This window comes from Cynocephalus volans, chromosome 2, assembly GCF_027409185.1.
Source record: "Cynocephalus volans isolate mCynVol1 chromosome 2, mCynVol1.pri, whole genome shotgun sequence".
Lineage (NCBI taxonomy): Eukaryota > Metazoa > Chordata > Mammalia > Dermoptera > Cynocephalidae > Cynocephalus > Cynocephalus volans.
In genome coordinates this window covers 128,839,549-128,850,279 of record NC_084461.1, presented here as the reverse complement: position 1 = coordinate 128,850,279, position 10,731 = coordinate 128,839,549, and the positions used below count along the sequence as shown (strand labels likewise).

Sequence of the window (10,731 nt, the reverse complement as noted above, 5' to 3'; positions counted from 1 at the left end):
GTCCTGATATCTACACCCTTCTCCACCCTCTGAACTGCCTTCTTTGAAAAGTATAAGGTTGAGTTTATGATGAGATTATACAGATCTTCCTCTGAAGTATTTTCTAAGCAGTTCAATCAAGCCCTTCAAAATACAAATTGCCCTCTGTGTCAGAAAATCTTCTCCCTCTCCTACATCTGCCTTCAAGGGCTTGTTCATAGACTCCCCTCAGGGTTCAGCCTGGGGCCCTGGTGGAGAAAATGAGGCAACAAAGCAATAAAAGAAAAGAAAGCAAAAGACCCAAAGGTCTGTAAGTGATCAGCAATGAAACAACGCTTCCCCAGCCTGGAAACACGTCAGTCTGATCCTCCTTGTTCTAAAAGCTTTGGTTTCACAGAGCATCCATTTCCCCCTGATAATAAGATATTTTATTTCTCTTCCAATGACACAGCCTTGTCTTGAGGATTCTCATCATCTCTATTGCTCATCCACGATGACAGGCACACGCACAGTGAGTTTGTCACTTCCATTCTTTTCTTTGCCTTTCCTGACACACATGACTCCCACCCCAGCACAAGCAGGGGCTCTGAGCAGCCCCCTGCTCCACCCCCTTGCCTCCCACACAGCCATGCACGGCTCTTTTGAGATCTCTGCAGAGCATCATCTGCTTCCCGTGAATAAGCTTATCTTTCTTTTCTCCCCCCCCTCCATGGTGACTCTTGTGTCAGTCGGATGTGTTGCGGCTCTTTCACTCTGGGAGATCCAGCGTTTTAGATTGGTTGTACGTGTGAGCTAATATTTGCCGTGCTTTAATTCTGTTCCACGAACATGCTGACAGCTTTGTACAGATAATCTCATTTGCTAACTGATGAGGTGGGTCCTGGTGGTAAACCCACTGTGCAGATGAGGAAACTGAGGCATGAGCAGATGCCCAAGGACATACAGCCTTCTCGTGTCCAGACTCTAGAGCCTAACTTCTTAACCAGCGGGACTCACTGGCTTGAGTTTGTTCTGGAAACTTCTATGTGCAAGTTGGAGAGCATTGAGAATAATCTCTGGCTTTTGATGTATTCAGCCCAAAGGGCCCTACAGAATCAAAGTGGACAACAGCCTCAGGAAAGTTCAGGCCAAGCAGCAACAGTAAGTAGTGGGGTTTATAGAGCATCCAAAGAGCAATTGAGACTATAAAAAAAAAAATAATGGCCACCCTCTACCTGTCAGGAGGGAACAGGAATGGCCCAGTAGAAAACGGCCCCCTGCACCTGCCTCCACCATTCACCATTCACCATTCCTGCAAGACCTCCTCCCAGGTCACGTGCATATTCCCATGTTTGTCTCTCATCACGACCATTCGTAGACAGGTACGGGGCCTGCAGGACAGCGGCTCCCACGGTTTCAGTAGGTTAGGATCACTTAGGGAGCTTACCTAACATGCAGATCCTAGAAATTCCAACTCAGGCAATCTGGGAGAGGGACCCAGGATTTTTCATTTTACCAAGCACCTCTGGTGATCCTAATGAAAGTCCCCAAGCTGCTATGTAAAAGTAACCACTGCTCTTTACACTATAACATTAGGAAAGTGAAGCAAAACACACCAGTTGGTCAGTGGCCTGATCCGCCTCAGTCTCTCATGGATGGCAGGAGTGTAACTGTGATCCCATGACCCCAGCATTTCTCAACTGCAGTCACCTTTTGCTCTTTACCACTCTCCTGTGGGCGAGGATACAGCTGAGGAGCTGCTCGTCTTTATCGGCTGTGCTTATTGTAGAAGCTCAGGAATATTTGTTTTTTTCTAATCTCCTTAATGAGGATCAAGATTTTTATCACTTGCTCTAGGATTTCTTACCAGAGGATCTCTGTTTAGACCAACTGAAATGATCAGGAGAATGTAGGGAAGAGGTACTGCAATAAAGACAGGTTATAAAGACAGCTGCGAGTTTAGGTATAGACACACTGAAGTCATCCCAAAACTTGGTTTTCTGTGATTAATTTGTGCTGGAAGCCCTAACTTCAACAGGAGGCTTTTTTTCCAAGAAGAGGAATGGCCACCCATCTCATCCCAGATATGATCTCCTGCTCAGCCCTCCCCAGTCGCTGCATTCATCTTATAACCGACACAGAAATGGCAACTTGTCTCTAATCGCCAGCTCCATCAGATTTGTAACAAATCTCCAGACAGGTCCCTCTGTTACTTGATTTTCCTTGGCCCCATAGCATGCTTCTGAAACCAAGACTCTTCTGATGTCCACATAGACTGTAAGCTCTATGAGGGCAGGAAACCTCTCTCTCCTGAGTGTGTTTCATAAGTGCCTGACACATAGTGGTCAGTAAATGTGTGTTGATTAAGTGATTGTAAGATTGTTGTCCCCAAATGGGACTCTGTGGGCTGGACCAATATAAGTTCATATAGAGTTTCACTCTTCTCAGACAAAATGAGAAAACTCAGGGCTATGTATTAAGTTTTTCATACAACTAAATTTAGTCAGCATAAGACTGTCTCTTCTGAGACCGTCCTAATTTGAGGATATTAAAATTACCTTCATTTTATGGAGTGATAGTAATTGGCTTGACTCTATTTACTAAATTGACTCCCCACTCCGTTCTTTTGAGTAGTCCCCTCATCTCCTGCCTAGATGACTGAAATAGCCTCTGGAAATATCTCATTTGCTTCCTGGGTTCACTCTTTCCCCTTGTCTATCAGGACTTTTAGTTACAAGCAAAAGAAGTAGATTCTAGCTGGTGTGAGCATTTCCTCAAATACAGAGAGAGCAATAATAAGATGATGGTCTAAATGCCATATGCCACCTTCATTGGATTCTGGGACAGAAAGAGGACCTTAGAAGAAAAACTGGAAAAGTCCAAATAAAGCTTGTCATTTAGTTGATGGTAATCTACCAACGTTAACGTTTTCATTGTGGTGAATGTACCCTGTAGATGTTAACAGTGGCAGAAACTGGGTGAAGGGTATGGGAAGTCTCTGTACTATTTTTGTCACTTTTCTGTAAATCTAAAATTATTACAAAATAAAAAGCTTATTTAAAAAAAAAAAAGATGCTCACAATCTACTTACTCTATAATCCACTTGAACAGAGTTAACTTTAAAACATGTAAATCAGAGCATATCAGTTTGCTCTTAAAACCTTTCAATGCTTCCCATTGCACTGTGGATAAATCCTAAATTCATACCAGGCCCCCATGAACTGGCCCTGCTTGTATCTCTGATTTCATCTGCTGTCTGTCCACCCCGCCCCTGGTCACTTTATTCCTGTCACACTGGCCTTCCTACAGATGCCTACTGTAGGCCGGTCCCTGCCTTAGGCCTTCACACAGGCCTGTGCCTGAGTCCCTCCTCTTGCTCTGGCTCACCTTGGTATTCTGGGCTCTTCCCTGGTGCCTCGCTGCCTACTGTCCCTGAAGTAGCTCTCCTGTCCTACCTGTCACTCTCCTTCACTTCTCTGTTTTGTGTTCTTCAAAATGCTTATTACCAGCTATTAAATTGTTGAAGGTATTTATTGCTTATTATTTATTAGTTTATGGTCTCCCTGATCCCCTGGATGTCAGCTTCATGAGGACAGGGGTTTTATTGTTCACCACTGTGTCCCCAGCACCTGCAGCATCTCGCACATAATAGGGCCCTGTCATTATTTGTTAAATGAACAAAAGAAGCGGCTTTTCATCTGGAAAGTCTTCCTGACTCCTGGTCAGTGTGAAAACCCTCTTTTCAGCTCCCACGGCCTCCTGCACGTCTCTCTCCCACAGCACTTGTCCCACTGGGTGGTAACTATCAGCTGCCCTGTCTGTCTCCTCTGCAGTGCTCTGGGGCCTGGTGGGTGGAACAATCTTACTCACCTTCGGACTTTCATAGCTGGCACAATACTGACACTCGACATGGTGGGGCTCACCAGGGCTGCTGCCTGGGGCACTTGCTGGCTCACCTGGGGAGTAACCTGTTTTAGACCAGTCTCTGATCACCTCATTCATCTTTGCATTGTCAGTGCCCAGTGGCAGAATATACCCAGGACATGCTTTTTGAATGAATGAAGGAAGGAATGGGAAAAAGCAGTCTGGCTAGGGGACCTACGGGTACTTCAGAAATAGACTTTAAAATTCGACCGCAGAGTGGTCCCAAAGGAGGAGTGAATTTGGGGGCTCAAGTTCATTTTGTTTTGGCCTTGGGTCTGTTCTTTCTATGTTTTCATCTGCTATGTATTTCCTTGGGCCTCTTGTCAGCCACATTTTCTATAAGTAGAGTCCTCCTTGGCCTTGCTGCTTTCCTTTCCTTGAAGTCTCCCTCACCCCCGTCTCTCCCTGTGGTGCTGAGCCAGGGCCTTTTCCAAACTGTAGACCCACCGCTGCTATCTCAGCAGTCCTGGGAACCTCATTCAGCAATCCTTACAATGTGCAGGGGACACCAGAGGAAGACGCTTAACCTCTTTCCCCAACTGAGCACTGGTCCTCCATCTTCTTTGATTTAAGCAAGAACCAGCAGAGGACTGTGGAAAGAGAGGGTAATTCAAAGTTAGACCAAGCTAGTTCCACAAATGTTAACTATGGGTGGTGATGAATGTGTTAATTAATTTGACCGTGGTAATCAGTCCACAGTGTATACATATATCACATCATCATGTTGGACATCTTGACAGCATGTATAAAAATTTCATTTGTCAATTAAGTATTTTTAAATATTTCCAAAAAGATAAATAAATGTGACACACTTGAACTTGCCCCCCCCCCAGAAAAAAACTAGAAAGGAAATACAAAAATGCAAAAAAACAAGCCACATATGTGAATGACATTTGGCAGGAGATTTAGTTTCCCAGAGCCTTGGCTTCCTCATCCACAGAATGGGGATGTGCGTATTGGTGGAGATACACACACACACACACACACACACACACAGACACGCGCGCGCTCACTTTGCATAACTGACCTTATCTTTTTGACTTTCTTATCTTAAATCTTACCTGCTTTATCTAACATAGTTTTCCTCCCTTGGTCTCAGCTTTGAATGAGTTTCCTTCATAGCACTTATCACAATTTATAATTGATTGATTTATATTTCTTTTGTGTTGTGTCCCCCATTAACATTGCAGGATAGGAAGTATAGCCACATGTCACTACTGTATCCCAGACATTGCAACAGTGGATAGTACAGAGTTGGTATATAATTATGTCATTATTAATACTTATATAATTTTTATGGGCAGTGGGGAAATTATTGGAAAGAAGGAAAAAGAAAATCTCTGGGCAATAGATCTTCTTTCCTCGGTTAATGGACAGGGCAGTGTAGATTCACAAAGGTCGAGGTATGGTCTTGATGTCCTGTCTAAGAGGATCTTATCTTCCAATGAGAGGTGGCATGTGTTTTATTGGTTGTCAATTTATGATCAGCCCTGGAGTTTGAGAAGATAAGGTTTCTTGGAATTCTCTTCCACTCCAGTCTGCTCATGTAGTTTCAATTTATTTTAGTAATGAATTCAGTTGGCATTTCCCTCTGGAACCCTATTATTAAAACAATTTTGATGGAAACTGCTTGCAGGTACAACAACATGGGAACAAAATGAACTCCAGTGTGCAATAAGTCCCAATATTGGTTCAGCCACAGTGTGATAGTTTGAATGAGTGAGAGCAGTGGGAATCTTGTTAAGCCTCACACTTTAGCACCAGCCTCTGGGAGAGGAGAAAATTGCAGCTGATTGTACTGTCCCGTCAGCCTTGTATAGATGTATGGGAGAGAAGAATCATTCGGGGGAAGGAAAAGAGAGCAGGAATATTTATCCCAACTTCTCAGTCATTTGCTGGTGGATCTAAGTCAGAAGACTAATTGAAAAGGATTTATAAGAGAAGTGAAATGAGGTCATGGTCAGAAGACTCAGCTAGGTAGTAAAAGAATTGTTAATCAGTCATCATTCATTTATTGAGCATCTACTATGTGCTAGACTATTCTAGGCACTGGGAATAGAGTAGTGAAGCCAGACAAAGCCCTTGCCCTTAAGGATCTTACATTCTGGTTGGAGGAGATAGACAATAATCAAATAAACAAGCTAATTAATAACTTCTGTAAAGAAAATAAAACAGGGTAACAGGCAGTTACAATGAAGGAGGTGGTGAAGACTACGTTAGGGTGATGGTCAGGAAAGCCTTCTCTGAAACTGTGACATGTGAGTGATGACAGGATGTTGGATGAAGGCAGCTGCACAGAGATGGAAGTTAATAGCATCTCGGCTGAGAAACAGGATGGGTGAAGCTTGAAATGAATTCAATTTTAGGCAAAAACTGAAAGATTGCTCAATGCTCTCTAAATACTAAAATACAAATAATTACCACGTTCACATTCTTTACCACTTACTAGTAGTGATGTATGTTATTTACCAGTCATGTGACTTTGTACAAGTTATTCAATCACTGTAATTTGACAGCAATAACATGGCAGAAATAATGACTACACAGCTCATAGCCTTGTTATGGGAATTTTGTGTGACAGCAATAAATGCTTATAATTATCAAATGTTTTATGTGCTGGGTACTATGCTAAGCACTTTACATATAATAGCTCATTTAATCTTCTTGATAACCTGCTTAATGAGGTAAGAAGCATCATAATCCCCATTTTACAGATGAGGAGATTGAGTGCAGAGATGGTGAGTAACTTGTTTAAAGTCACCCAGCAAGTGAGTGGAAGAGAGGTGATTTGAATCCTGACACCCTTTTTCCAAAGCCCTCAACCTTACCCCCACACCTCCCAGAAGCAGAAGCCTCAGATCAGTGTCCTTCAGGTGCTAGCCCAGTGCCTGCCTGTGGTAGCCCTCAGTACTTCTGGCTCCGTCATTACTACACACGTTGACTTTCTTCCACTTCACAAAATCCACTAGTGATCTTAGAATCTGCATGAAGTTAATGATTTGCCATAGCACTGTAGCTGAAATCCAGATCTTCTGATTCCAAATCCCCTGGTCTTTTCCTTACAGTGTGCCTCCCTGGAGTTTCTGCTTATTATAATTAAGCATATTTTGAAAAGAACCCTCAGAAATACACATTGAATTTGCTTCCATAGATCCAGCTATTAGAGAAACAATAGGTCCAATTTTCTTCCTTAATACTGTTTCTATTAACATTTAAGAGGTCCTTCCATATTCATTGTTCCTTTTTTAAACTAAAAAATCATCAGAGTATTTCAGTATTCATCAGCTGATGAAACCCACCAGGATTCTGAATCAATACCTCCTCTGCCACCTGTCAGCCCAGCCTTGCTCCCTGTGCCTGCTTTGCTCTTCATTGTGTACATCCCAGGAATTTCCAGGTTTCCTTGAGACTTCCCAAGTAGGAATCTTTGTTCTTGGTGAGTTTGTGTGGTTTTTGCACATGGTCATTCCTATCCTCTTGGATTCCTAGAGTTGAAATTTAAATTTGAAGGCCTTTTTTAAAAAAAGTAGTCTCTTGGATAGGATTGTTGGAATTTAGAATTGATCTCTGAAACTGGATGAAAGCACATCTGAGCTCATTGCCTTACAAGGCAATTATAGTTACAAATGGGAGAAAGAGGAGGTGACAGACGAAAGGTAAAGGAGCCAGAGCGTCTTCCCCCATACAACCAATAATGCTGAAACGTCCTCTGATCTTTGTCCGAGGCTGGTGCAGATCTGTAACTCCATTCCAGACTTTTTTTTTTTCTTTCTGTATGTAAGACTCTGATATTCAACTACCTACTTTGTGTCTTCACTTAGAAGTCTTATATGATAAAAACAAATACCTGACCTTCATCTTCAAACTGTTCCTCTCTCTTCTTCTCATCTGCTAATAACATCTCTAACCCTTTCAGGTGCTCGAGAAAAAATGTTGGAGTCTTCTCCAACACTTCTCTTTCCCTTTTGTGACCCCATAACTGATACATCAGCAACACTTGTTGGCCTCTTTTTTTTTTTTTTTCTAAATTTCATGTTTATTTTTCCTAATCCCACAATAGCACAGAGGCCCCATCATATCCATCCCAAACTGGTTTCTAGTAGGCTGATTATAGGGACCCTTGTCAAAGCAATAGATACAAAGGGATCCCAAATGTTGGGCATAAATGCATCTGCCAAACAGTTGGAAGTAAACAGTGCACTGGCCCAATTGCTTCATGACAGTTTGACTTTGCAATGCATGTGCATCCTTGAAACGGACAGTCTGAAGGGGAAGGGGTTGTGTGAGGGAACAAAGTTGAAATTTCCTCCTATTAGCTCACCCTTTCAACATTAAACAGAGACCAAGAGAGGAATGGTTCCAACGTTTCCCCACAGACATTTCTTATGCAGTCTAAGCTGAGAATGCCATGTAAATGGGTCACTGCAAAATGCAGCAATTTAATTTTTCTCCAATCAAAATAAGAAACAAACCAGTATGATCTTACTTTTGAAGGTTTACAGCAGTTAAAGTACTTTTGCTTCCATGTATGAATGTTAAAAAAAATCATTTTTTTTCATAAATACACCAGCAACCTATTTCATCATCCGCCAAAAGTAAAAACTGAGATTCTTTTAGAAATTAGTCCAAAGTGGCATTTAGGAACTTAGTTGTAGGCTTCTGCACTGATACCATAACAAACCAAAGTATAGGGCTGGACCTGGTTTTGTTTCGGTTTTCTTTTCAATATCCAATGCTTATGGATTAAGTTCTGGAAATGTTCCCGTTGTAAGGCAGGGTTCTGTTTGGATTCCACCATGGGTATGCTCCTTGGGTTGGATGCTGGACGGTGAGGTGCATTTGCTGGATCCATGTTGACTACTTAGTAGTCATCAAGGTCAAAAAATTCATTGTCTCCTCCTTGGTATTCCATTCACTGGAAAACTACTCAGTACCACAAGGTACCTCCAATTCCACCAAATCCTTTCACAAACTGGGATCCTTCTTGTGACTTCTCTGTGACAATTTCCAACATAGCTCCAAGTTTTTTATAGTTGTTAGCAAATCATTCCAACAGGGGTGTGTTCTCAGTCAGCTCATGTTCCTGTCCTGCCTCTTAGTTTGTGAAATGAGATTTATCCTTCTCTTGTTCTGGAGTTAGAGGATTCTCTCCTCTTCTGTGCCTTGGCAATGAAAAACATATTTCATTATATTCAGATTTTCATGAACTATTAGAATCTTTACAGCTCCCATTTCCAAAGCCTTTAGTATATCTTCAACGCCAAAAAAGTACTTGCCCATGTCCTGGGTGATTTCATCAAAGTATTGTCCTGTTAATTTTTTGTCTTGAATGAATTTCACATTGGAGAGGACTTTAGTAGATAACCCAATAGCTTGGTTGAATCCATTTTCACATTCATAGGATAGATCAACTGATTTTTAAATTTTTGATCACAACATTTGATAAAACATATCAGATTAATGTAGTTCTGTTTTAAAGTTGGCTGGTCCAGCTAAAAACAACACTAGACACATTCACTTTGTCCCCAGAAATAAACAGCTACACAGCAGTCTCTGCTACTTTCCAAACATAGTTATGTCGCTTTTCCGTTCTTAAACAGGAAAAACGCATGGCTGATTGACTTCCTTTATCGTGTTTCTTTGGGAGATTCACAGTGCATTTCTGCAGACTTCTCTTGTCTTTCCTTGGAGTGTGCCAAAAAGTGCACCACTGCTATCTGTTACGATGAAGCCAAACTTGCATCATCTGAAAGTAGTGCTGTAAGAGCCTCTGTATGGAGTTTGCTGTTACACAAATACAATGATGTATTAATTGGTTTGGAAGTTTCGAAGTTAGTGTTGACTTTCTTCTCCTTTCCTTCTTCTGTTACAATTGCTGCACAGTAAACAACCAGACCATTTGGAGATACTTTGTTATAAAGTTTGAGTCTTTGTTGTACAGATGTAATGGCTCCCAGGACTGAAGCGTGGGTTACTGGTGACAACATTAGATGCAGTTCCAAACTCATCTGCTAACAGTTTGCCACTTGTGCTATCTGGTCTTTGGGAGGAATGGTCAATGATATCATATCGGTGCCATTGTCTCAGGCCACCTTCAACCTCTGAATGAGCTTCTTGATCATCCAGATCTCCACGATCCTGTCGTCATCACTGGGGTCCTTGCCATCTTCTTGCCACTCCCCCCGCCCACCCAAGGGCCCTGTCCTGGGTGGCAGCGATGGCTCCTCCCTCTCTCCAGACAGCTGCGTGTGTTGCAATCCGCTCACACGGGGCCTGTTACATGGCTTCCTCTGTCAGGGGTGGCAGTCCCTGTGGGCCTTGACCTTCAAAACAGATCCAAAAGCTGACTACTACCGCCTTCACTGTGGCCACCGCAGACCAAGCCACCATCCTCTCTCTCCTGGTTTCTGGGTCTCCTAGCTGGCCTTCTGCTTTTGATCCTTCCTTTTTAACACTCATTGTAGCAGCCAGAGTGATCCTTTTCAATCTGCATTCGTGCATGCTCCTCCTCTGCTCAAAACTCTCCAATGGCTCAGAGTGAAACTTAAGTTCTGAAAATGCCCTCCAGGACCCCACCCTCCCCATTATCACTCTAATCTCATCTGATCTACCCACTCATCCACGGCTGGCCTACGTGCTGCTCCTCAGATCCGTAAGGCATGGTCCTGTCTTGGGGACAGAAGCTTCCTTAGCTTGGAAAGCTTTTCTGCCCCTCAAGGCTGACTCCCTCACCAACGTCAAGTCTCTTCTCGGTGGAGTCCCCCCTGGTCACTCTCTGTACGACTGCAAACCCACTCCCAGCCTGTACTCCCAGTGCCCTCCCTGCCTTACTGCATCTTCTCAGAACAC

At 42.8% G+C, this 10,731-nt stretch overlaps 1 pseudogene; it reads right to left on the bottom strand.

Moving 5' to 3' along the window:
• Window positions 1-8,743: 8,743 nt before the first annotated feature.
• On the bottom strand, window positions 8,744-10,034 carry LOC134371149 (eukaryotic peptide chain release factor subunit 1-like; annotated as a pseudogene).
• Window positions 10,035-10,731: the final 697 nt, after the last annotated feature.